We start from the raw sequence: 27,598 nt of genomic DNA, 5'->3' as shown, positions 1-27,598 counted from the left end.
CATTTGTTGAAGAAACTGTCTTTTTTTCCATTGGATAGTCTCTTCTGTTTTGTCAAATATTAGTTGACCGTAGAGTTGTGGGTCCATTTCTGGGGTTTCTATTCTGTTCCATTGATCTATGTGTCTTATTCTGAGGCAGTGCAATACTATTTCATCACTACAGCTTTGTAATATAACTTCAAGTCTGGAATTGTGGTGTCTCCAGCTTTGCTTTGCTTTTTCAAGATTGCTTTGGCTATCTGGGATCTTTTGTGGTTCCTACAATTTTAGGATTATTTGTTGTAGCTCTGTGAGAAATGGTATTTTCATAGAGTTTACATTAAATGTGTAGATTGCATTGGGTAGTATAAAAATTTCTGACAATATTTGTTATTCCAATCCATGAGTATGGAATGTCTTTCCTTTTCTTTGTGTTGTCTTCAATTTCTTTCGTGAGTGTTTTATAGTTTTCAGAGTACACCTCTTTCACCTCTTTGGTTATGGTTATTCCTAGGTATCTTATTGGTTTTGTGCAATTCTAAATGGGACTGATTCCAGAATTTCTCTTCCTGTTGCTTCATTATTGGTGTATAGAAATGTAAGGTTTCTATGCATTAATTTTATATCTTGCAAGTTTACTGAATCCGTTTATCATTTCTAGAAGTTTTATGGTGGAGTCTTTTAGGTTTTCTATGTCATATCATCTGAAAATAGTGAACATTTTACTTCTTCCCTGCTGATTTGTATGCCTTTTCTTTCTTTTCGTTGTGTGATTGCTGTGGCTAGAACTCCCAGTACTATGTTAAATAAAAGTGGTGTGAATAGTCATCCTTTCTCTGTTCCTGGCCATAGAGGAAAAGCTCTCAGTTTGTCCCCATTGAGGATTACATTAGCTGTAGAGTTTTCATATAAGGCCTTTATTTTGTTGAGGTATTTTCCATGTAAACCTGCTTTGTTTAGGTTTTTATCATGAATGGATGTTGCATTTTGTCAAGTGCTTTTTCTGTATCAATTGAAATGATATGATTCTTATCCCTTCTTTCATTAATGTGTTGTATCACATTTATTTACTTGTGATATTGAGCCACAGTTGCAACCCAGGAATAAATCCCAAGTGATTGTGCTTAATGATTTTTTAACCTGTTGTTGGATTCTATTTGCTAGTATTTTATCGAGGCTTTTTGCATCCATGTTCTTTGAGGATATTGACTTTTTTTTTAGTAGAGTTTTTACTTGGTTTTGGTGTCAGGGTAATGCTGGACTCCTAGAATGAATTTGGAAGCTTTCATTCCATTTATTTTTTTGGAAATAGTTTGAAAAGAATAGGTATTAACTCTTCTTTCAATGGTTGGCAGAATTTACCTGCGAACACATTTGGTCATGGACTTTTGTTCATTGGAGTTTTTGAATACTGCTTCAATTTCTTTGCTGGTTATTGGACTTTTCCAGTTTTCTGCTTCTTCCTGTCTAGATTTGGTAGTTTATATATTTCTAGGAATTTATCCATTTCTTCCAGTCTGACCAATTTTTGGCATATAGTTTTTCATAATGTTCTCCTATAAGTGTTTGTATTTCTTTGGGTTTCGTTGCCATTTCTCATCTCTTATTTGTAATCTTATTTATTTGGGTCATTTCTCTTTTGTTTTTGATAGATAAGTCTGGCTAGAGGTTTATCAATTTTATTAATTTTTCCGATGAACCATCACCTGGATTCATTGATCTTCTTTCTTGTTTTTTGTTTGTTTGTTTCTATGTCACTTATTTCTGCTCTAACTTTATTATTTCCTCCTGCTGGCTCTAGGTTTCATTTGTTCTTTTTTATAGCTCCTTTAGATGTTACATTTGGTTCTTTATTTGAGATTTTTCTTGCGTCTTGAGATAGGCCTGTCTTGCTATATATTTCTCTTTTATGATCATTTTTGTTGCTTCCCAAAAGTTTTGGACCACTGTGTTTTCCATTCTCATTTTTCCCATTCACTTTTTTCTTTCTTCTATTATATCCTGGTGATCCATTTGTTATTTAGTAGCATATTATTCATTCTCCAAGTATTTGCGATCTTTCTTGATTTTTTTTCTTGTGGTTAACTTCTAGTTTCATAGCATTGTGTTCAGAAAAGATACCTGGTATGACTTTGATCTTATTGAATTTGTTTAAGCTGGTTTTGTGGGATAAAATGTGATCTATTCTTGAGAATGTTCCATGTGCACTTGAAAAGAATGTGTAGTCTGTTGTTTTATAGGATGGAAGGTTCAGAATATATCTGTTAAGTGCGTCTGGTCCAGTGTGTCAATAAAAGCCATTGTTTCCTTGTTGATTTTCTGGATAGATGATCTGTCCATTGATGTAAGTGGATTTTTGAGTCCCATGTTGTTATTATATTATTATCCATTAGTTCCTTTGTTTGTTATCAATTGGGTTTCTTATTTGGGTGCTTTCATGTTTGGGGCATAAATATTTACAATTATTAGATCTTCTTATTGGATTGTACCATTGATATTATATATATAGTTTCCTGTTACAGTCTTTGTTTGAAAGTCTAGACTGTTCACAATATTTATTGCTACTCAGGCTTTCTGTTGACAATCATTTGCATGATAAATGTTTCCCCATTCCCCTCACTTTCACTCTGAAGGTGTCTTTAGGTCTAAAATGAGTCTCTTTTAGGTAGCATATAAATTGATCTTTTTTATTATTCCATTATGAGACCCCATATCTTTTAATTGGAATGTTTAATGAATTAATATTGAAAGTAATTATTGATAGATATGCATTTATTTCCTCTTTATTACTTGTTTTGCTATTGTTTCCAGAGATATTCTCTGATCTTTTCTCACTTTTTTCACTTTTGGTCTCTCCTTTGTACTCAGTCTCCAGTAATACTTCTTGCAAGGGTGGTCTAGTGGTTATGAACTCCTTTTGTTTTTGTTTTTCTGGGAAACTCTTTAACTCTCCTTCTATTCTGAATGATAGCCCTGCTGGATAGAATATTCTTGGTGCAGATTTTTCCCATTCAACCATTTGTTATATCATGTCACTCCTTTCTGGCTTGCCAAGTTTCTTTTGAGTAATCTTCAGCTAGCCTTATGGATTTTCCTTTGTAAGTTAGGGACTTCTTTGTCTTGTTGATTTTAACTTTTTTTTTTCTTTAGCAGTATATTTTGCAAATTTAATTACAGTATGTCTTGGTGTTGGCTGCTTTTGTTGACTTTGGTGGGAGTTCTCTGTGCCTTCTGGATCTAGATGTCTGTTTCCTTCCCCAGATTAGGCAAATTTCCAGCTAGTATTTCTTCTAATAAGATTTTCACCCCCTTTTCTCTCTTTGTCTCTTCTGAGATTCCTGTAATATGAATGTTATTACATTTGATGGTGGCACAAAGTTCCCTAAATCTACTTTTGTGTTACATAATTCTTGTTTCTGTCTTTCTTCAGCTTTATTACTTTCTTACTTTATCTTCTAAGTTATTAATTAATCCCTCTCCTTTACCCAGCCTGCTATTCATTGCATCAAGTTTATTTCTAATCTTGTTTATTACAGTCTTCATCTCTAAATTGTTTTCATTTATCTTATCTCTGTGATAAGGGTCTTGCTGATATCTTCTATTCTTTTCTCAAGCTCAGGAAGTATCTTCATGATGTTGCTTTAAATTCTCCATCAGGCATGTTACTTATATCTTTTTTTCCTTAGACCTCTGGCCAAGGCCTTATCTTGTTCTTTCATTTGAGATAAATTCCTCTTACTTTGCATTTTGTCTAAGTGTCTGCCCTTTTCTCTGTGTTAGAACCAGTTATGTCTCTTGGTGCTCCAGGGTATGTCACTGGTGTATACTGTGTGCACCTTGCTTTTGTGTTTTGGCTTTACTCTCTTTTAGGCCAGTCATCTGCAGAAGTTTTCCTTGCGGGCTGTGGGCAGTGTTTCATTCCTGGCCTGAATATGATGAGTTTTAACTAGGTGTGTTCTGGTCGGCTTGTGAAAGGAGACCTGTCGTCACCTCCTCCAGAACTGAGGCCTTGCAGAACTCTCTGATCTAGAGACATGGTGTATGCAGGGTGTGTTTTCCTGTCTTCTGGGTGAGGGGTCTGCCATGATGGGAATGAGTCAAGAGTTACTGAGAAGTGCACTCTCACCAGATCACAGGGGATGGAGCTTGGTGTATGTAAATAAGGCAGCAGTAGGGATGCTGTGTTGCTTCCTGCAGTTGGCTCTGTGCTTATGCTGAAGGCTGCAGGAGGGAAATGGTGCCAGCCAGCTTTGTTCCCAGTGAGGTGTCTCCATGAATACAGCCTCTCGGACATGTTCTGAGAAGAGTGAATAGTTTCCCCACTGTGTGCCCCAGGCACTCTCCGGATTGTCAGATTGCTGTTTCCACACTGTCTGCTCCCAAGTTGTTTGTCTTCCTTCTCTTCAGAAGCAGCATAGTGCCCCCAAGGCTCTGTCACAGTCAAGCCCTGACCTTTAAAACTTCAGGCTGTAAATTAGGCTGGATGCAAAATCTCAGGAAAGTCACCCTCAAGGGTTTTCCAAGCCAATGTCTTTGCACAAACATTTGCCTGTGCATTCACCTGTGTGCTCCCCTGTCTTTCACTCTTCTCTGCAACCATGGTTCCCTCCCCTCTGCAGCACCTGCCATCCATTTCTCCTCTAAACCATGTCTACACACTTTCTAACTTCTTTGATGTGGTCTCTTTTCTCCCTTTAGTTGTGGAGTTTGTTCTGTCAGTCTTCAGGTCTATTTCTGGGGTATTATTATGATTTGCTAGTTATCTAATTGTGGTCTTGGGAAGAGGCAAGCCTAAGATGTTTGCTGCCATCTTCCTCTCCTCCTTCCTCATTTCTTCTTCGAAGTGTGTAGGTTCAACCAAATAAATTTATAAGGTTCTTTTAGCTCTAATATTTTATCATTTTACTTCTGGTTTTTAAATAGCCCTGGTATTCCATGCCATATTTATGTGTGGATACATATATAATTATTGCATAACATACAAATATTTTATAAATAATAAGGCATCATTTATGGTTGACAAGAGTGTGGGAATCTGGAACCAGTCTGTCAGAGGGGAGGTAGTTGGGCAGATGGGTAAAATAAAGGGATTAAGAGGTACAAACTTGGAGTTGTAAAATAAGTAAGTCATGGAGATAAAAAGGACAGCATAAGTAAAACAGTCAATAATATTGTAATGATACTGTATGGTGACATGTGGTGACTACAGTTATGGTGAGCACTGAGTAGTATAGGATTGTTGGATCAATAGTTGTACATCTGGAACTAACATAGCATTTTATGTTCATTACGCTTCAATAAAACCATCAGATTCTGCCACTGACTAGCCATGTGACTTTGGGCATGTTAAGCATTTCTGTGTCTCAATTGCTTCATCTGTGAAATGAGATAATAGTGACTACCTCTGTGAGTATTTAATAAGTTAATATTTCTAAGTTTCTATAGTAAATTCTATATAAATATGTGCTTACAAATAAATGAATTCTTAGCATTTTACATAGTATAAAATAACTTTATGCATATCTATCTAAATGTGGTGGCCAAAGACTGAATTCAGATTAATGTCTCCAGGAGGAAATCATTAAAGCTAATTATATATCTTTGCATACATAACATTTTTATTAGTAAAAATGTTCTATTTTGTTGCTTGTTTTGTTTTGTTTTTTATTTTTGGCTAGTAGTTGTAGTTGATTATTTCTCTTTCTCTCTCAAGCCTGAGGTTGTTTCCTGACAGGGGACTTTTATGGCTATGAATAAATAAAAATGTACTTGAATATCCTCCAGTTAGTTTAAATTTTATATCACAACAGTAACTCAGGTTCAACCAGCACTTTCATTTGTTAATACCTCCAACTGAGGTGTGGTACGTTACTTTATAGTAACATATACTTTATTTTTTCCATAAACTCATATACTAAATACTTAAACGTGAACATATTCACATACTGGTAATATGAGCACTCTAAGGAGTTATGTTAGTTATTAAAACCCTGACTTCCTAGGTAGAGATATAAGTGAATGTGACTGTGTTTAAGGTCTTTCTCTTTCCATGTTTAAGTGATCTATGTAGTCATTTTGTTCCTGATTTGTTTTAAGTATAATTAACATGCAGTGCTATATTAGCTGCCAGTGTGTGATATAGTTATTCAACAACTCTACACATTACTTATTGCTCATCACAAGTGTGCCCTTAATCCCCTTTATCTACTTCACCCATGCCCCCATCCATGTCCCCTATAGCAACCACTAGTTTGTTCTCTGTATTTAACAATGTTTTTGTTTGTATTTTTATTTTTTTATTTCATAAATTCCATATATGAGTGAAATCACATGGTATTTGTCTTTCTCTGACTGACTTATCTTGCTTAGCATAATAATCTTTATGTCCATCCATGTTGTTGCAAATAGCAAGATCTTATTATTCTTTTTTATGGCTGATTAATATTCCAGTGTGTGTGTGTGTGTGTGTGTGTGTGTGTGTATACACTTCTTTTTTCATTCATCTATCACTGGACACGTGGGTTGCTTCCATAATTTGTCTGTTGTAAATAGTGCTGCACTAGTAAACAGAGGGGTGCCTATACCTTTCCAAATTAGTGTCTTTGTTTTCTTTGGGTAAATATCATAAAACTTATAGAAGAAAATATAGGTAGCAACTTCTTTTACATTGGTCATAGAAACATTTTTCTATATATGTCTCCTCTGGCAAGGAAACAAAGCAAAATTAAACTATTCAGATTACACCAAAATAAAAAGCTTTTGCACAGTGGAAAAAAAAAGACCACCTACTGAATGGAAGAAGATATATGCAAATGATGTATCTAATATTCCATTAATATCCAAAATATATTTTAAAAAGTATACAACTCAACATCATAAAACCATACATAACCTGATTTTAAAAGGACAGAGGACCTGAACAGACATTTTTCCAAAGAAGACATACAAATGGCCAACAGACACATGAGAAGATGCTCAACATCACTAATCATCAGGGAAATTCAAATGAGAGCCACAATGAGATATTGATGCTGATATTTTTTAAATTAGTTAAGTATTAGACAGGTCCTCTTACAATGGTTAGATGTCTAGGCTGGTGTTTCAATAATGCATTTCTTCTAAGAATAGACATCCAGAAAAAGGAGCCAAAAGGAAACATAATAAACACTCCCCTCTCTCCAAAATCTACATCTTCAGAATCTGTTCTAAGATTCAATGATTTTTAAGCTTACCAATCAATAAATAGACATTTGCCTATTATTCACGTGATTCACTTCTTCACTTCAAATACTCTATTATTCTTTCTCAGTAAATGGCATCCGTTTCCTCAATGCACACATATTACTCTGTACTGTACAACTAGAATGGACAATATGTGCTGAGTGATATTTATGTATTTGTTTGCTTACTTAATAAAGTCAGGATCAACATTACTCATTTTTCCTTTTGTCTCAGTTTCCAATATGACTCAACAAGGCAATATTTTAAAGAACATAACATCCTACCAAATACTCCAGAAACTGCAGCTCTTCATGTTCTATAAAAATACACTCACTGACCACAAGAACGTGGTTATTGTCTGGTAATATATCAAGTGGACCAGCAAATGTAGGACAGGGGTGTGGGGAGGACTCTCAGTTCAGTGTTCACAGAATGAAAAAGCACTCTTTTAGGGATGATGTCAAAACAGAATCAAGACTTCAGTACCTACATTTTTCTCCAGTGCTGGTGGAATTCCTTAATCAGAGCAATAGACTCTTCTGAGGAATCCATGGGGAATCTGCTGGTTTAATTCATTTATGCCTGAAAAAAAAACATACAAGAGTAGTGGTCAAGTTCAGCATGAAAAAGATGTTCATAGAGGGCTGTGATATTTCAGCAGGTGGATACTGAGACCCCAAAATGGATTATATGGGTGAAAAATATACAGAGAGAGTTATATTTAGTTGATAGTGGTAGCAAAGTCAAATGGGATCCCTTTACCCTCCGACATATTTTTCTGACTTGGCAACCTTTGGAAAGGGTGAGAGATGATAAGAATGTCAGTGGCAGAGGTCACATGTCCCTCCTTGGTCACAAGGAGCTCTTAACTGTGATGAACTAGCCTAGCAAAATCCTAGTTTCTAGTCAAACACAACACAATTGGAGGGTATAAACTGTCATTTTCTCAGTTGGGGATCTTTTCAGAGTTCTCACAACAACCACTTCATTGATTAGTGAATACACATGGAAGGGTATCCAAATGGCTACTGTCAACACAGTTGATGCTGAGACAGATTAACTTCTACAAAACACTGCCTTGCAGGTACCATCGCAAGGCTTGTAAAAGGCTTCTCATGTGGGGTAATTTGGGGGCACCAAAAACTATATTTCACTACTCTTTACTCCATGTTACCCAATGATCCCTTGCCCAGGCTTGCCACATTGCCTGAAATATCCCATTATAGGTTCAATTCTTTAAGGCACTGTGTCTTCAGGGATTTCTTAGTAAATGAAAATGCTGCAAGGAAGATTTTCACATTAATCCATTAACTGTAGTGAATCATATAAGCTAGTTTTCACCTTAGAAAGTGGACATGATGAAATACAAATGGAGATACATTTTACTTAGTAGAAGAAGGGAAATAAAGGAACATAGATGGGGACAGTTTTAGGTGGTGAAATATATTAGAATTACCAGGGAAACTAGATTATATCATAAGTGTTGGCAGAGAATTCTACAAAAGAGAGGAGTGGGCAGGAAACATAGAAGGCAGGCAACCAACATAATAGCTTCCACCTAAACAAATTTGTATCAATCTAATCCTTTTAAGAACCTTTTCTCATCTAGACTCCAAGCTTCTTGGGGAGGGGTCTCCTTTAAAAGTGACTAGAGTTAAAATGCCAGCTTCAGTTGGGAAATCTTGAACCACTTGCTTTCTGTTCTTCTACCTACCCTAACCTCAGTTTCTTCCTCTTGTACAATGAGTACAATAATGTATACTCCTGGGGTGTATTGTTAAAATTACCTGAAATATCCCAAGTAAAATCCAGTAAGACAGTGCTTAGCACATAATAGATGCCAATACATATCATTTGTCCTTTTCTTCTGGCCTCCAACATATGCTAAATAAGATGTTTGGTATACAGGGACTTCTCAATAAATGCTTTAAAAAGACTTGATGAAGAAAAAAATAGCAGTGAGGATAAAATAGACTAGAGTAAGCCAAAGGCATTCCCAGGAGCCCAGAATCCATGGTAGTCTGTCATGGGGGCTAGGAAAGAAATCTACTGGTCCTTTGTTGTATGTGAAGGCATAGCCAGGACTATCCAAATACTACTTGAGTGGGACAGATATGTGAAGACAAACTAGAACAATATTTCATAGGGACAGAATTCAGTGACTGAGAAGAGTTACAGACTAATCATAAACATCACCAGACAAATCCAGCTGGACAGAAACAGATTTAATTAAAGTGGTGAATATTCTCAGGCACTTTTAAAAAATCTTTTTACTTATTATATTTCAGGGACAGGAATCATGTAAGATATCAAAAAGATGGTGGGGGTCACTTCATCAGTTTCTTCTAGAAAAATCATATGCCCTAAAAGTATTCTGTGTTACTTTCTGGTTTTTTTCAACTCCTAAGACAGGACACATAAGCTGAGAGAAAGCAGGGTATAGGGGGGAAAATACAGGTCATAGACATAGGACACCTGCTTCTAGTCTTCACTTTACCACTAATTGGTGAAATGACTTTGGAAAAATTACTTTTATCTCTGGGCCTCAATATTTCATCTGTAAAATTTAATAGTTAGACTGTATTATCCCTGAGGTTCCTTTGAGTTCTCACAGTTTAAAACTAGTACAAAGCTTGATTTGATTAGCCTGGGAAGAAGGTGAATAAGTGGATCCTAAGTTTACCTCCACCCAGGAATACGCCAAATAGCCACACCAGTGCATCTAACCCAGGCAACAACCCAAAGCTTGGCAAAACAGACTTTCCATTGTTAATCCTAGAGAAGAGATCACATAAAAATGGTAGTAGGGAAAGAAATGTGGTTATGAACCAAACTCCTGGTCAGACTAACCACACATGGGTGGGACACCACAAGCATGGAAAAGAAGAGGAATAAGCCCCACAGCAGGCACCCCAGATACAAAGGACCTGCACTGGGCAGATGAGTCCTCATAACATTTGGCTTTGAAAAACAGTGGGGCTTAAATTTGCACTTTTACACTAAGAACAGCTTAACTCTGGGTGCTTTAAAAATCAGCATTTTTAACTGTGGAAGAGCCAGAGGGAAAATTGAATCCCAGCTATTAAAGAGACAGTATAATAAACAACCCACCCTGAAAGATACAACATAGAAGCAGCAGTTTAAAAAGTGCCTGAGGTATATAGGAGGGAGATTTATTTACTAATTTCAGAACATGTGCTGGAGTAACAAGGATATTTAAAAGACTTCAAGGACAAAAGAACTGGTGGTCATGATTTCTCTCCCCATTAGCAACCTAGATAGCCAGATACCTGCTGAAACCAACTTGAACACTCTTCACCTAGTTTCCAAACACTGCAGGCCCCATCCCCATGTTCTGCATAGTTGCCTGTCCAGTCCAACCCACTCAAAAGTAGTCCTTCCAAAGTGAATCCTTCCCTGGAGATAAGGAAAGATAACTACACACACAACCCAACCATGGCCCCAGCAGTGGGCTGGGGGCAGATATCTTGTCTGACTGCCAGCTCCACCTGCCAACAAAACTTCACAAAGAGAAAGCCCTTTTAATTTGGGGTCACTGCAACCCCAAGAGACAGACTGTAGGCAAACATCTAGGTCTGACTGCAGGTTCCACCCATCAAGTAAATCTTCTCAGGGGACAATGTAGGGAGAACACTCTGAAGTTCAGTGCAAAAGCATCCCCAGAAAAAGGCAGGCATCTGGTCTGACCCAAGTATAATAATAAGGCAACCCTAGACTGGCCCCTTCAAGGTACAAGGACAAAAACCTGCCTACAACAGGCAAAGTAGGCCCTTACAGACTACTGGACTTAAGGCAAACACAGTTCAACCGCCATAGTAAGGTGCACGCAACACACATAGAAGACACCCCTGAAGTACCTGGTTCCAGTGACCAAGAGACATTGCCCTACAGTGCACTGCAGGACTTCATCTTCATAAGGCCATTACTGTCAAGATCAGACCATAACTGAACTTCCTAATACACAGAAACAAACACAGAAATTTAAACAACATGAGGAGACAGGTGAATATGTTCCAAGCGGAAGAGCAGGGAAAAATCACAGCAAAGGAGTTAAATGGAATGGAGATTGGCAATATGCCTGAGACCTTCAGCAAAGAGACAGAAAATGTAAGAGAGAGAGAGAGAGAGAGAGAGAGAGAGAACCAGTCAGAGATGAGGAACTCAATAACTGAACTTAAAAATACACTAGAAAGAATATATAGTAGTAGAGGAAATAGGAAAACAGATCAACGACCTGGGAGACAAGTTAATAGAAACTAACCAAGCTAAATGGCAAAGAAAAATTAATAAAAAATGGGAATAGGTTAAGGGAACTCAGTGACTTCATAAGTTGTAATAATATTGGAATTATAAGGATTCCAGAAGGAAAAAAAGAGAATAAAAGGACGGAAAATTAATTTGACCAAAAAAAAGCTGAAAAATTCCCTAATGTGGGGAAGGAAACAGACATCCAGATTCAGGAATCACAGAGAGCTACCAACAAAATGAAGCCAAGGAGCTTGCCCCAAGACACATAATAATTAAAATGGTAAAAAGTAGTGATAGAGAGCTTTAAAAGGAGCAAGAAAAAAAAAAAACAGTTACATAAACGGGAAACCCCATAAGGCTGTCAGCTGATATTTCAGCAGAAATGTTTTCAGGGAGTGGGATGATATTTTAAAAGTGTAAAAAAACAGTAAAAAAAAGAAACTGTAAAAAAAGAAAAAAAACTGCAGAAAAAATATACTATCAAGCAAGGCTACTATTCAAGATAGAAGAAGAGTTTAATAAAGAGTTTCCAAGACAAACACAATTTAAAGGAGTTCATCACCACTAAACTTACCTTACAAGAAACATTAAAGGAAATTCTTTGAGTGGAGAGAAAATGCCATAATCAGAAGAAATTTAGAAAAGGAAAAATTTTTACAAGTACATAGAAACATAATAAAAGTAATAGATTGATCACTTATAAAACCAGTGTGGAGGTTAAAGCACAAAAGCAGTAAATCAATTATATCAACAAAAATCAGTCAATTAATTCACATAATAAAAGGATACACAGTATGACATCTATATATATAACATGGAGGGTGGAGTAAAAATTTAGTGCTTACTTAAAATGGTTTTAAACCTAAGCAACCATCAACTTAATATAGATTCCTATATACATAGTATGTTATATATAAACCTAATGGTAACCACAAATAAAAAAACCTATAATGGAATTGCAAAAAGTATAGTGAGAGGAACCCAAGCATATCGCTAAAGAAAGCCATCAAACTACAAGGGAAGAGAGCAAGAAAAAAAGGAACAGAAAAAAAATACAACTGTAAAACAAGTAACAAAATGGCAGTAAGTGCATACTTATCAATAATTACTTTGATTATAAATGCACTAAATGGTACAAAGACACAGGGAGAAATAAATGTACAAAAAAGCAACACCCATCTATATTCTGCATACAAGAGACTCATGACAGACCTGAAGAAATCTGCAGATTGAAAGTGAAAAGATGTAAAAACATTTATCATGCAAATGGAAGGGAAAAAAAACTGGTAGGAGTACTTATATCAAACAAAATAGACTTTAAAACAAAGATTGTAACAAAAAACAAAGGACACTTTAAAACAAAGATTGTAACAAAAAAACAAAGTATTCTTTCATGTAATCATGAAATAAACAAGAATATATAACAATTGTAAATATTTATGGACTCAGAATGGGAGCACCCAAAGAAATAAAGCAAGTATTAACAGATATAAAAGCAAAAATCTATAATACAATAAGAGACTTTAACACTCCACTTAAAACAATGGATAGATCATCCAGACAGAAAATCAACAAGGAAACAGTAGCTTTGAATGATACATTGGAAAAGATGGAATTAATATATATTCAGAACATTTCATTCAAAAGCAGTCAAATGCACACTCTTTTCAAGTGCATATGCTACATCTTCCAGAATATATCACATGTTAGGCCACAAAAAAGTCTCATTTTTTTTAAAGTCGAAATCATATCTTGATTCTTTGTCAACAGCAATGGTATGAAACTAGAAATCAATCACAAGAAAAATCTTGAAATAACACAAATACATGGAGGCTAAATAAAATGCTAGTCAACCATTAATGGGTCAACCAAGAAATCAAGGAAAGGGGCACTTGGGTGGCTCAGTCAGTTAAGCATCCAACTTGAGCTCAGGTCACAATCTCATGGTTCATTAGTTCAAGCCCTGCACTTCAGATTCTGTGTCTCCCTCTCTCTCTACCCCTCCTCTGCTGATGTTCTATCTCTCTCTCTCAAAATTAAATAATCTTTATTTAAAAAAAAATAAATCAAGGATAAAATAAAATAACAAGTGGAGAGAAATGAAAATAGAAGCACAATAGTCAAATATCTTTGGGATGCAGCAAAGGCTGTTGTGAGAAAGAAGATTATAATAACACAGGCTTACCTAAGGAATAAAAACAACCTCAAATAAATAACCTAACCTTAGACTTAAATGTGCTAGAAAAATAAAAAAATCAAAGCCCAAAGCCAGTAGAAGGAAGGTAAAAATAATGATTAGAATAGAAATAAATGACATGGAGACTAAAAAAACAAAAAACAAAAAACAAACAAAAAAACAGATCAATAAAACTAGGAACTGTTTCTTTGAAAAGACTGAAAAAATTGTTAAACCTTTAGCCAGGCACAAAAAAGGTAAATAAATAAAATCAGATGAAGAAAAAGAAATAGCAACTGACACCAGAGAAATAGAAAGAATTTGTATTGACATGACAAAAAAATGTATGCCAAAAAATTGTACAACCTAGAAGAAATATATAAATCCATGCGAATAATAACCTTTCTAAATACAATCAGGAAGTAATAAAAAAATGAAAAGACAGATTACTAGCAATGAAATGGACTCAGTAATCATAAACTCCCAGCAGACAAAGTCCAGGAACAGATGCCTTCGTGGGTGAATTCTACCAAACATGAAAAGAAGAGTTACTACCTATACTTCTCAGAGCATTTCAAAAAATAAAAGAGGAAAGAAACCTTCCAAATTCATTCTATAAGGCCAGCATTGCCCTAATACTAAAAACAGTTAAAGACACTACATAAAACTACAGACCAATATCTCTAATGAGCCTAGATGAAAAATCTCCAACATAATATTAGCAAACCAAGTCCAATAATACCTTTTAAAAAGTCACTAGGGCACCTGGGTGGCCCAGTGGGTTAAGTATCTGACTTCAGCTAAGGTCATGATCTTGTGGTTCATGAGTTCAAGCACCACATCGAGCTCACTGCTGTCAGTCTGTCAGCACAGAGTCTGCTTCAGATCCTCTGTGCCCCTTTCTTGCCCCTCCCCCACTTGTGTTCTCCAAAATAAATAAATAAATATTTTGCTAAAAATCAGTCACCATGATCAAGTGGGATTTACTTTTTTTTAATATTTTTTTAATATGAAATTTATTGTCAAATTGGTTTCCATACAACACCCAGTGCTCAGCCCAACAGGTGCTTTCCTCAATGCCCATCACCCACCCCCCTCCTTCCCACCCTCCCATCAACCCTCAGTTTATTCTGTTTTTAAGAGTCTCTTATGGTTTGGCTTTCTCCCTCTCTTTTTTTTTTCCTTCCCAGGCACATGAAAAAATGCTCAACGTCACTCCTCATCAGGGGATTTACTTTTGAGATACAAGTGTGTTTTGATATTCTCAGATCAATCAATTAGATACACCACATTAACAGGAGAAAGGATAAAAGCCACATGTTCAACTCAATACATGCAGACAAAGCATTTGACAAAGTACAGCATCCATTCATGATAAAAACCCTCAACAAAGTAAGCTTAGAGGGAACATACCTCAACATAACGCCATATAATGCCATATAGCCATATACGCCATAAAGCCATATAATGAAAAGTACACCTAACGTCATACCTAATGGGGAAAACCTGGGAGTTTGTTTTTTTTTTTTTTTTGTAAAATTTGGAACAAAACAAGGATATCCATTCTCGCCACTTTTATTCAACATAGTACTTGAAATCTTATCCACAGTAATCAGAAAAGGGAAAAAAAGGCATCCAAATTGGTAAGGAAGAAGTAAAACTGTCACTATTGGGGCGCCTGGGTGGCTCAGTCGGTTAAGCATCCGACTTTGGCTCAGGTCATGATCTCACAGTCTGTGAGTTCGAGCCCCGCATCAGACTCAGTGCTGACACCTCAGAGCCTGGATCCTGTTTCAGATTTTGTGTCTTCCTCTCTCTCTGACCCTCCCCCCGTTCATGCTCTGTCTCTCTATGTCCCCAAAATAAACAAATGTTTAAAATAAAATAAAATAAAATAAAATAAAATAAATAAAAACTGGCACTATTTGCAGATGATATGATACTCTATATAGAAAACCCTAAAGATACTACCAAAAAACTGCTAGAACTGATAAATGAATTCAGCAAATTTGCAGGAAACAAAATTAATATAAGGAAGTATTTTGCATTTCTGTACACTAATAATGAAGTAGAAGAAAGATAAATTAAGAAAACAATCCCAATTACAATTGCATCAAAAATAATAAAACACAGAGGAACAAATTTAACCAAGAAGGTGAAATATGTACTCTAAAACTATAAAATACTGATGAAAGAAACTTAAAATGACACAATTAAATGGAAAGATATTTCTTGATCACCGATTGGGAGAATAAATATTGTTAAAATGTCCATACTACCCAAAGAAATCTATACATATAATGCACTTCCTATAAAAAATACCAGCAGTATTTTTCACAGAACTAGAACAAATAATCCTAAAATTGGACATGGAACCAATAAAGACCCCAAATACCCAAAACAATCTTGAAAAAGAAGAATAAAACTGCAGATATCACAATCCCAGATTTTAAGATATACTAGGAAGCTGCAATAATCAAAACAACATGGTACTGGGACAAAAATAGATAGAGATCAGTGGAGCAGAATACACAGCCCAGAAACAAATCCACACATTATTATCAATTAAGCTATAACAAAGGAGAGAAGAATATATATTTGGAAAGATATGGTGTTGAGAAACCTGGACAGCTACATGAAAAAGAATGAATTTGGACAACTCCCTTACACTATATACAAAAATAAACTCAAAATGGATTAAAGACCTAAATGTGAGACCTGAAACCATAACATTCCTTGAAGAAAACATAGACAGTAATTTCTTTGACATGGGCCATAACAACATTTTCCTAGGTATGTTTCATCTGGCAAGTGAAACAAAAGCAAAATTAAATTGTTGGGACAACACCAAAATACAAGACTTGCACACAGTGAAGGAAACCATCAACAAAACAAAAAAGCAACCTACTGAAAGGGAGAAGTTATTGAAAATGATATGAATAATAATGGGTTATTTCCAAAATATATAAAGGACCTATACAACTCAACACACAAAAAAATGATCTGGTTAAAAATGGGCAGAGGACCTAAAAAACTTTTTTCCAAAGAAGACATACAGATGACCAACAGACACATGGAAAGATGCTCAACATCACTAATCATCAGGGAAATATAAATCACAAGCATAATGAGATATCACCTTACACATGTCAGAATGGCTAAACTCAAAAGTACAATAAATAACAAGTGTTGGTGATGATGTGAAGAAAAATAAACACTTGAGCACTGTTGGTGGGACTGCAAATTGGTGCAGCCACTGTGAAAAAAAGTGTGGAAGTTCCTTGAAATAATTAAAAATATAATTACAATAGATACAATAATTCCACTACTGGGTATTTGCCCAAAGAAAAAGAAAACACTAATTCTAAAAGACATATGTACCCCTATGTTTATTGCAGCATTATTTACAATAGTCAAGATATGAAAGCAACCCAAGTGCCTATCCTTAGTTAATGGATTAAAAAAAGGTATAGAAAGCGATATTACTCATCCATAAAAAATAATGTGATCTTACCATTTGCAACAACATTAACTGACCTAGAAGATATAATGCTAAGTGAAATAAAGACACTGTCTCTATTTTTTAAGCTCAAAAAAACTGAGATTTTATCAGTGGATTTAAGCTAACGTATCCATGACCAAGAAGTAGAAGATGTTATGCACAAACTTCACTGAGACCATGCAGGCACTTTCCCAGGAGTCTTTTATTTTTTTAATTTTTTTAATTTTTTTAAATTTTTTTAATGTTTATTTATTTTTGAGAGGGAGAGAGAGAGAGAAAGAGAACGAGTAGGAGAGGGGCAGAGAGAGAGGGAGACAGAATCCAAAGCAGGCTCCAGGCTCTGAGCTGTCAGCACAGAGCCTGACACAGGGCTCAAACCCACGAACCATAAGATCATGACCTGAGCTAAAGTCACACATCTAATTGACTGAGCCACCCAGGTGCCCCCAGTAGTCTTGTTTTAAATAATTCATGGGAACCATCACAGATCCAAGAAAAATGAAGGACAGTACCAAGGGAGGAGAGTAAGGGAGAGGTTTTAAACAATTTGTACCCTTCATATATTATGCTAAACTTTCTCATCAGCCTACACATGGACTAAATAATTCAACAAGTTCAGTCAACACAATCGTCTTGAGCATCTGGAGCAGTACACAGTTTTTCTTTTTTCTTTTTTTTTTGTCAGTATGCTGACAATTCAATGAGCCTTATTATATTTTTTTCAATTGCTGGTAGAAGTGATAGAATATTTTTTAAAAATATTAAATTTTAGAATTTTTTATTAATAATCTATTAATCTATATTAATGCTTTGTTGTTAAGAAACAAAGTAACTGAGGGCTAGAGAAAGTAAGCTATCCCTTCTTAGTTACATTACAACTTAATGGCAAAGCCACTACTAGAACGTACATTTTAATTAAAAAGCTTTGGGTTCTTTTATCTACATCACACTTCCAACTCTACACTCTCTAATATGTTAGTGGATACTTTAGTTCTCATATAGTCAGACCATTTGGATGTAAGCTTTGTTTACTTTATTAAGGGCTGTCAATCTTTAAATAGACACCAGTGTGTAAATCATTCAAAACACATGTCCTTCATTTTTGTTTCTTCAATGCAATAAGAACCAGTGTTCTTACTACATGCAGAAAAAAAATCAACACCTATTCCTGTCTCTTCCCTATCTCTCTTTTTATCCCCATTCCTACATACAGAAACACAGACATACAGACATCCATTTTCACTGGCATGCAAGACTGGATAAAGTAACGAAAATGGGACAAATGTTCTTTTTTATCCAGTCCTTTCCTGCTGCTACAATTTGCTATATTATCAGTCTAGGGAAAAAGAATTAAGTGACGAGATGAGCAATACCTTGTTGTAAATCAAGTTACCATGCTGGAGAGAAAAAGAAGACATGCGTCTCTACTTGAAAGCTGGTAGACTGTCAGCAGCAACACAATACACAAAATGAGAGAGAAATTGAATAAAATCGATTGCTAAATTGAGCAAGTCAAGTACTAAGCTCTATAGAAAGCTGCCATATATGTAGGGTACAAACCCAGCATAGTTTTTAATGTGGTTGGGTCATTCCATATGGCCTTTCTAAAAGCAGTGATTTTATTAATCCATAAAACTCATATTTCTATTTCTCATTTTTTTTTCATCTTTAAGCCTTATAATAGTTATGTTCCTTATAAATAATTTAAGGTTGAAGCTTGACCAAGCATAATGTTTCCATGTGCTGAAAGAAATCTGACAGGTGGAAGGCAGGTGTAACCTAACTTTTCCAGTATAATTTCAATCCAATTGCACATGACATTTTGCAAATTTTATGGAAGAATTCTAAACAAAGTAATTAGAAGTATGTATTAGGTATTTGCATGGTGATTAATACCCCTGAAAGAGAGGTGCCCTCAATCATACTATTCTCACAAATAGTGAAACTGAAAAGTGAGGAAGTTTGCTCCTTTGTTCAGGTTTATACCCCTAACCAGTCCCAAAAGAGTACAATCTAAAGCTCAATTTTCTGATCCATGCTTGCCGAAAATATAATTTAGAACAGATTTCAGGGATGCATGTCTCAAGGTTCTTCCTCTACTTCCTCTTAGATAAGAAAGCATAGACATGGAGGGTGGGGTATACAGAGCAGGAGGATGTGGAGAATAATCACATCATCACGAGACAGACTATCCTAAAACCTTGTACCTGTTAGTTAGTTAGTTAGCTAGTTAGTTTCTCAGAGTTCTGTTGATGGTTGGGTCAGATGGTTACGACACTGAGCTCCTAAACTTAAGTATGTGGATTAGATTTCATTAATTCTCTCTGTAATATAGCCATATATTGTATTCTGAACCTGTGACAGTCATCCTGTAACTACAAATCCTTGGCCCTATGGAAAAAAACTCCAATTATTACCCATACTACACTTGAAAAATAGTAAGCACAATAAATATTGGTTAAAGAGAAAGTATTTTACCTATGCTTTCTATGATCCCCATTTTTAATCTACTTTATTCCCTATTTTATCTGTTTTACTCCCCCCCACTTCTTAGTTCACATGGCTTCAATATAAGAAAAGAATAACCAATTTTGAAATTGGTACATATTAATCCCCATGACCTATTTTACCCATCCCACCATCCACCTCCCCTCTGATAACCATCAGTTTGTTCTCCAAACATGAGTCAGTTTCTCATTTTTTTTTGTTTCTTAAATTCCACATATGAATAAAATCATGTGGTATTTTTCTCTCTCTGACTGATTTCTTAAGCATAATACTCTCTAATTCCATCCACATCATTGCAAGTGGCAAGATTTCATTCTTTTTTTATGACTAATATTCCATTACATATACATATGGCGTGTCTGTGTGTGTGTGTGTGTGTGTGTGTGTACATTCACTTTATACATTCATCAGTCACTGGACACTTGTGTTGTTTCCATAATTTTTCTATTGTAGATAATGCTGCTATAGACATCAGGGTGCGTGTATCCCTTTGAATTAGTAGTTTTGTATTCTTTAGGTAAATATTTAGTAGTTCAATAGGTCGATCATAGGGTAGTTCTATTTTTAACTTTTTGAGGAACTTCCATGCTATTTTCCAGAGTGACTCCACCAGTTTGCCTTCTTACCAAAAGACCACCTTTCTCCACATCCTTCCCAATGCCTGTTGTTTCTTGTGTTGTTGAATTTAGCCATTCTGACAGGTGTGACATGATATCTCATTGTAGTTTTTATTTCTATTTCCCTGATGATCAATGATGTTGAGCATTTTTTTTATGTGACTGTTGGCCACCTGTATTCTTCTTTGGAAAAATGTCTATTCATGTTTTCTGCTCATTTTTAATTGGATTATTCTATTTTGTAGGGTTTAGTTTTATAATTTCTTTATATATTTTGGATAGTAACCCTTTATCAGATATGTCATTTGCAAATATCTTTTCTCATTCTTTAGGTTCCCTTTAGGTTTTCATGATTTTTTCCTTTGGTGTGCAGAAGATTTTTATTTTTATGAAGTCCCAGGAGTTTCTTTTTGCTTTTGTCTCCTTTGCCTCGGGAGCTATATCTAGAAAGAAGTTGCTATGGCCAATATCAAAGCGGTTACTGTCTGTGTAATCTCCTAAAACTTTTATGATTTCAAGTCACCACATTCAGGTATTTAATCCATTTTGAATTTAGTTTTGCGTATGGTGTAAAAAAGTGGTCCAGTTTCTTTTTTTTTTTTTTTGCATGTTGCTGTTCATTTCTCCCAACACCATTTTTTGAAGAAACTCTCTTTTTCCCATTGGATATTTTTTCCAGCTTTGTTGAAATTTAATTGACCATATAGTTGTGGGTTCATTTCTGGGTTTTCTATCCTTTTCCATTGATTGATGTGTCTATATTTGTGGCAGCACAATACTGTATGATCATTAAGGTTTGTAATATAACTTGAAGTCATAAATTGTGAAGCTTAATTTAAAACAAAATTTTTTTCTATAGTTTGTAGTTACTGTCTTACTAATTTATTCACCTTTGTAATCAGGGTGTCTCTATTTATACATATTGATGTGACATCAATCACAAATGTCAAGAACACATTTCCTTCTGGAGGTTTGGAATTAAATGGCTGTTGAAAAAACACATCTGATAAATAATAAATCAATCTATCTTTTAGATGTCATTTATTTTCTGGCACAACATTTGGTCTGACACACTCAAAATAGAGGAACCACTCAGCATAACATATTTTCAGTTTTAAAGAACTTGGGGTGCCTGGGTGTCTCAGTCAGTTAAACATCAGACTCTTGATTTTGGCTCAGGTCATGATCTCACAGTTTGTAAGTTTGAGCCCTGCGTCATGCTCTACACTGGAAGTGTGGAACATGCTTGGGATTCTCTCTCTCTCCCTCTATCTCTCTTCTCTTCCCCCACTCACTTGCATATGTGCTCGCTCTCCTCAAAATTAATAAATAAACTTGAAAAAATAAAGAACCAACTCACAGGTCACCTTGTATCACCTAAAAATGAGTAGATATTCCAAACAGTAAATAAGTATCATTAATGTTATCCTATAAATAAAGTGTAAAAATTATTTTAGCATCTAAAAATAAGTCATTAACCTATAAGAAATATCTGGTAAAAGAGGGGGGAAAATGTGTACTCTAAAAACTATAAAAAAAAAACTATGAAAAAATCTATGAAAGAAATTGAAGACAACACAAAAACATGGAAAGACATTCCATGCTCATAGATTGGAATAACAAATATTGTTAAAATGTATATACTACCCAAATCAATCTACATACATATACATATACATATACATATACATATACATATATGTATATTCAGTCAAGTGTCCATTGACTGATGAATGGATAAAGAAGATGTGGTGCATATATATCACACCATTATATTTTCATATATATAATGGAATATTACTCAGCCATCAAAAAGAATGAAATCTTGTCATTCACAATGAAATGAAAGGACTTTGGGATTATTATGCTAAGTGAAATACGTCAATCAGCAAAAGACAGATACAGTATGTTTTCACTCATAAGTGGAATTTAAGAAACAAAACAAAGGAGCATAGGGAAAAATAGAGGGAGACAAATTAAGGATTAGACTCTTGACTATAGAGAACAAAGTGATGGCTACACAAGGGGAGGTGGGTGGAGGAATGAGTTAAATACCTGATGGTAATTAGGGAGTGCACTTGTTGTGATGAGCATGGAGTGTTGTATGGAAGTGTTGGATCACTAAATTTTATACCTGCAACTAATATTATACTATATCTTAGGTAACTGGAATTTAAAAAAAAAACATTTAAAAAAGAAATATCTGGTATTATGTTATTAGCTTATGAGAAATATCTAAATATGATCTACCAAGTAAAGCTGAAAAGAGTTTTAACTGAGTAACTATAATTATAACTAAATTACATGCTCTCTTCTGCTTCTGAGAATGTGGAAGAAGCCTTGCCATTCCCTTTTGTAAATAGTGTGGCATTGAGCAAAAGCTTTTGGAAGAAACAAATATATTTTCAATAAGTAAGGAAGGAATTGAAGGGCTTTTTGAGTTCATGACTTACAGTGCATATATTTTAGGTACCTAGTGAGATAGTAATTATGCTGTCCAAGGTACAGTTGAGCCTAAATGGGCAGCATTGGCTCATGTTCTGGGCTCAGATCATGCTTTTCATGATCCACCTGCCGATCATGGCCAATGGTTTAAACTTTTGTTTCCTCACTAGCTAGTTAGATTTAGTGAATTTCTTGGCCCGTATCCATCCCCAGACTTGATTTTGATTAAACTCCTGTACTTCTGATGATTTCTCAGGAACTCTGTCTGCATCTTGATTTCTGGCTGATACTAAAGCAGTCATTGCTACAAGTAAAAGTTATTCCTCTGAAGCACACTCTCCTCTATGGATTATCTTTCAATGACTATACCAAGAAAACCCACTTTAATTTTCAAGTCCCAGATATTATGCTGTTATATGATAAGCAGTAATAGTCAAGGCACTAATGACTATACCCTTTTCTGTATTCACATACTACCAATTGTTATAATATTAACTTCCTCACACTTTATTCTAAGGCTGTTTTACCTTTATTTTTACCCTGAAATCTTTACTCCTTTCTCAAATTTGGAATATCCTAGACCTCAGAACTTCCTGAGTACTTTCTGATGTTTTATAGCTTGCCCAAACTGTTGCACTGGCACATGATAATGCACAAAAGCATCCAGTACATGGCCAGGTCTGTGTTAATGTTTACTATATTATTTTGTTTATATTCATTTTCATTTTGGGTTTTTTCTGTGGGAACAGTAGAATAATTTTCTCCTATTCTGGCAAGAAAACCATAGTAAAGCCCAGCAAAGCAAAATTTGCTAAATTATCAGGGCCCTTAGGAGAAGCCTGAAGTGTGCCCCTTCATTCTTGAGTGATTTCAAAAGGACATCTTTAACATTTCCCAATGATTAATACATATGTCTCTTAATCCTTAAGCCTTATTCAGCAGTAATAAAAAAGTAAAATGAGCTCTGATGAGGTATCAGAGACCTAAGTTGCAGTCTTTTCTCTGTCATTGACTCACAGAGGTACTTGGTTAGGTCACTTCAATTCTCTGAACCTCAGCTTTTCCAGCTTTAAAATGCAAACTGTCAATCTATGTCACTTTTCAAAGCATAAAAGAATCTTAGGTGTTTTTCCATTGCTCCTGTAAGTGACAGGTTTTGAATCCGTTTCTAATAATTTCCTTTAACTCGTGGTCTGCAGACTGATTCTCTAGACCTATGGCACAAGACAAAGGCTTTTGGGATGTAACTTTAATGGGCAAGGGAAACAGCACTATCTGTAGTTCTTTCTTTCAGGATTAGGCAAGGGTCAGAAGAAAGAGTTTAATTTCCTTTTGGGTTCTGAGAATCTGATTGGTGCTAATAGTGTCTATAAAATGAATGTATAAAGCATGCTTCTTTCTACTTTTCATTTCACTTAGTACACAGGGGGAAAATTGAGTTCATTCATTCCTAAGGGTCTCTAGGTGAAAATTCAGTGAGATTTTTGGAGGAATCAATGTCCCATTTTGTATTTATTCACCTTTACAATATTCTGTACCATACTGTACCAGCCCACACAGAATTGGTATATTAAATGATTCCTGTCTCACAGAAATGTAACTATTGCAAACATACAGTAAGAGAGAGCAGTACATGTGTTTACAAGTGCAAAGAATATTTTCTATAATAAAAAAATACCCCCTCTGATACTAAGTTCCTGGAGGATGACTTTCATGTGATCCAAATATTTACTAATGTGGCTGGTGGAATCTTTCCTTGGGATGAACAACTTGAATCCCATCTATAAGATTAATGCCTTTGCCACAATACCTGATATTTACAGCAGCTGCCTGAAAGAAATACTCCTTGCTGAATGATCCAAAGCTCTCTAACAAATTTAGCTCTAGTTGAATAAAATTATAACTTTTTTACTTCCCTGGAAAGATTAGAGCAGTATAAAATAAAGTCCATGAAAAAGAAATTAAAAAACAAAACGAAGTCCAAGGACACAACTGTTGACATAGAGAAAGGAAGGAGCAGAAAATCATTTGAGATTTTATCTTGGGTCATGTTGCACCATGGACATACATCCTTAACTTTTTTAAAATCTCTAAATGCAGCTTCTAGAAGTTACGTGTTACTGATAGCCTTATCATTGGGTTTAAAGTTAGAAGGTGACTTCCTCAACATTTTCTACTTGAGCACAAAAGAAAAGCAACACGCAAACCAGAAAACAATTTTACTTACATTTTGTCAAAATATGTTGATGATGAGTATCTAAAAATGTAAATTTAATCTAAAATCATTTAACCCATTATTGATTTTAATGTACTGATTATTCTGATAGATAAAGCTTATGTGTGAGAAACAGAGTAAATAAGTCTCTTGTCTTCTTATTTCTCCTCTCTAATTGTAAACATGTTTTGGTTGTTGTTGTTGTTTGTTATTGTTGTTGTTGTTGCTCTGGAGTGCTTTCTTTGAAAGCAGAATCTTTACACTTAACATTAATTACAATTCACTTTTACAGTAAAAATATATAACTTTTACAAGCTGATAAGAATATGTATTCATGTTGGTAAATGTCCTGAGACATTATAGTTCTTATTTTTTAATCATAGCTCATTTTGAAAATAACAGAAATCTAACCATTTAAATCATTTATCAGAGAAACTATCACCTCCAAAAAGTTATAACTAAGAGTAGATAAAAAACATCCTGCATATTCTGCAAGTAATTCTACTTAATATAGAGTTGCTTAAATTACAAATGTTCACAGGGCTATTTTATTCAATATCAATTGAGTGAAACACATTAGGAAAAAAACCTCTCCATGTCAAACTTAAATTTCTCCCTGTTCAAAGTTACCTCCCCCTTCCCACATTAAGCAGTCAAGTGTATAATTATTTTTGTTTGTGCAAATACTAAGGAAATGACATACAAGGATGGTCCAGGTTCATGATATCCATACCACCCTTAGATCTGACAGATTACCCAGAACTTGGTGTGAAGAGAACAGTTCTAGATATCAGTGGTAAAAGATACAGATAAGATCTAATTCATTAAAAACTGGAGCCTACCGTTTCAGTTTCTTTCTGTTTTCTCCAATGATTTCCGAAGAATTCAAGTGACAGCCACTTCAACAAGGATGCTATTGATCTGTACCTCAATTCCAGCTCCTTGTTCTGAGAAAAACCAACATCCTTTTCCATCACAAAAAAAAAAAAACAAAAAAACAAAAAAAAAAAACAAAAAAAAACCAACCTCTTAAAAATGAGATAAAGAAAGACAAAAGGAAAGGAGTTAAAGAGTGAAAGATAAAGAAGAAAAAGAAAGAAAAGAAAGGGAGGGAGGAGGGAGACAAGGAGGGAAGAAAGAGTAAAAATAAAACAAAATATAATAAAGCCAAAACAAAAATGAATATAGCAAAGGTAAAGAAAAAAAAGAAAGAAATAAAATTCTCAGCATTACCTAACCACTACCATGTTGGAAAACATGGTAGTGAGATGTCAGCGTGAAATATGCAAGCCTCTGTGCACAGTGAACATTTCCGTTTTCCAGGCGGTAGCTTGAGCTAGCAAGCTTGCCTGTGCTTGTTCTCTCTCTCTCTCTCTTCTCTCTCTCTCTCTCTTCTCTCTCTCTGTCTCTCTCTGTCCCTCTTTATCTCTGATTAATTATGAAGAACTATTTTATGGGCTGTAAATACAGGCGGCAAAGCTTCACACTAAGCAAATAAACTTTTGTTTCTATTTATAGGGCGACAGTGCATTGTCTTCCAATCCTGTGGTTGCACTTAGCTTTGAGTTTGTGACAATGCATGGTTTATTTGTTTATGGAGTCTTTTGTAAAAACTATGTGCCCTCTGGCCCCTTTCATAGATAGTGAAATCTTCATCGTGATCCTTTCTATAGGCCCCTCAATTGTTGTGTTCAGGTACCAAAGTGGACACTCCTTACCTAAGATTGACCCTTAGGTAGCTCCCAATAGGAGAGTTCAAAGTGGGAATGACCTCTGCCTAGAGTATTCTTAGATATACAGACATTTAAACCCCTGATATTAAAATAAATACTCTACTCCTTAAGAAAAACTTGAAGATACATAACTCACCTCACACTTCCTGTCCACCCACTCCCCATTCCCCTCAGAGTCTTCTGCCAGGAAGTATAAGTAAACCTTCATTTCCTCTCAGTGGTTAGGAATAATTGGGTGAAAATAGGCTGTTTTTCTGTAGCCCAGACCTGTAGCCACAACCCGTTGAAGATGGTGTTCCAAGGACCTTCAGAGCCCCAGAGCCTAGGACTACACTGTATTAGATGCCTAATATATTCCACCTGCAGCAGTACACCTGCGAAATGGACAAGGGGCAGCTGAAGGCAATCTCCAAGACTTGCATAGTATTTTAGATCAGAGCAAAGGAAATTTTCACATGTACCATGGGAGAAAGAAGTATATTAATGCAAATCCAGTTTTATTCCAGGACATATCTGTATGGCATATTATAGGAAGCATTAGGAAGCATCTGTAGGACTCTTTGCCTCAAAATATTTTTTTCACTAATGCCTGAAAAACAAATCCTTTGGGGGTAAGCATTCCTTTCTTCCTGAAGTGTTGATTTTTAAATCCTGACACTCTTAGAAATATACTTAGTTGAAAACCTTGGTGTGAATAAATTTATTAGGATTGGAAAGATAAAAATAGATAATGAGAGCAGGATATAAAAGAAAACTGAATAGATTCCAGGGAATGAAAACTGAATTGCCAATCTTTAGTGATTTTGCACTAAGCTATGTTGAGTGTAGTTCTGAGTAAGTGGAGAAAATATAGGGGAAGGGGTAAATTAATCTAAATTTTCATTAGGTCAGCTATATTGACAAAAGATCACAATTCATTGCCCCTTCTGTATC

General features: G+C 35.3%; 1 protein-coding gene across 4 annotated transcripts in view; it reads right to left on the bottom strand.

Annotated features, from left to right (window-relative positions):
* The window catches only part of GPR174 (G protein-coupled receptor 174), a 92,762-nt gene that overhangs the window by 31,121 nt on the left and 34,043 nt on the right, over positions 1-27,598 (bottom strand). For 2 of the 4 annotated variants that reach the window (XM_042974694.1, XM_042974695.1), the window contains exon 2: positions 7,691-7,782. The gene's annotated coding sequence lies outside the window, so the exon portion shown is untranslated. Of the gene's footprint in view, positions 1-7,690; positions 7,783-25,774; positions 25,898-26,165; positions 26,229-27,598 lie in introns of those variants that run through there. The other 2 variants (XM_042974692.1, XM_042974693.1) reach the window with 2 other exon arrangements.

Source organism: Panthera tigris, chromosome X (genome assembly GCF_018350195.1).
Source record: "Panthera tigris isolate Pti1 chromosome X, P.tigris_Pti1_mat1.1, whole genome shotgun sequence".
NCBI lineage: Eukaryota > Metazoa > Chordata > Mammalia > Carnivora > Felidae > Panthera > Panthera tigris.
Note: the sequence above shows the minus strand (reverse complement) of the source record. Positions and strands in the feature narration are given on the sequence as shown.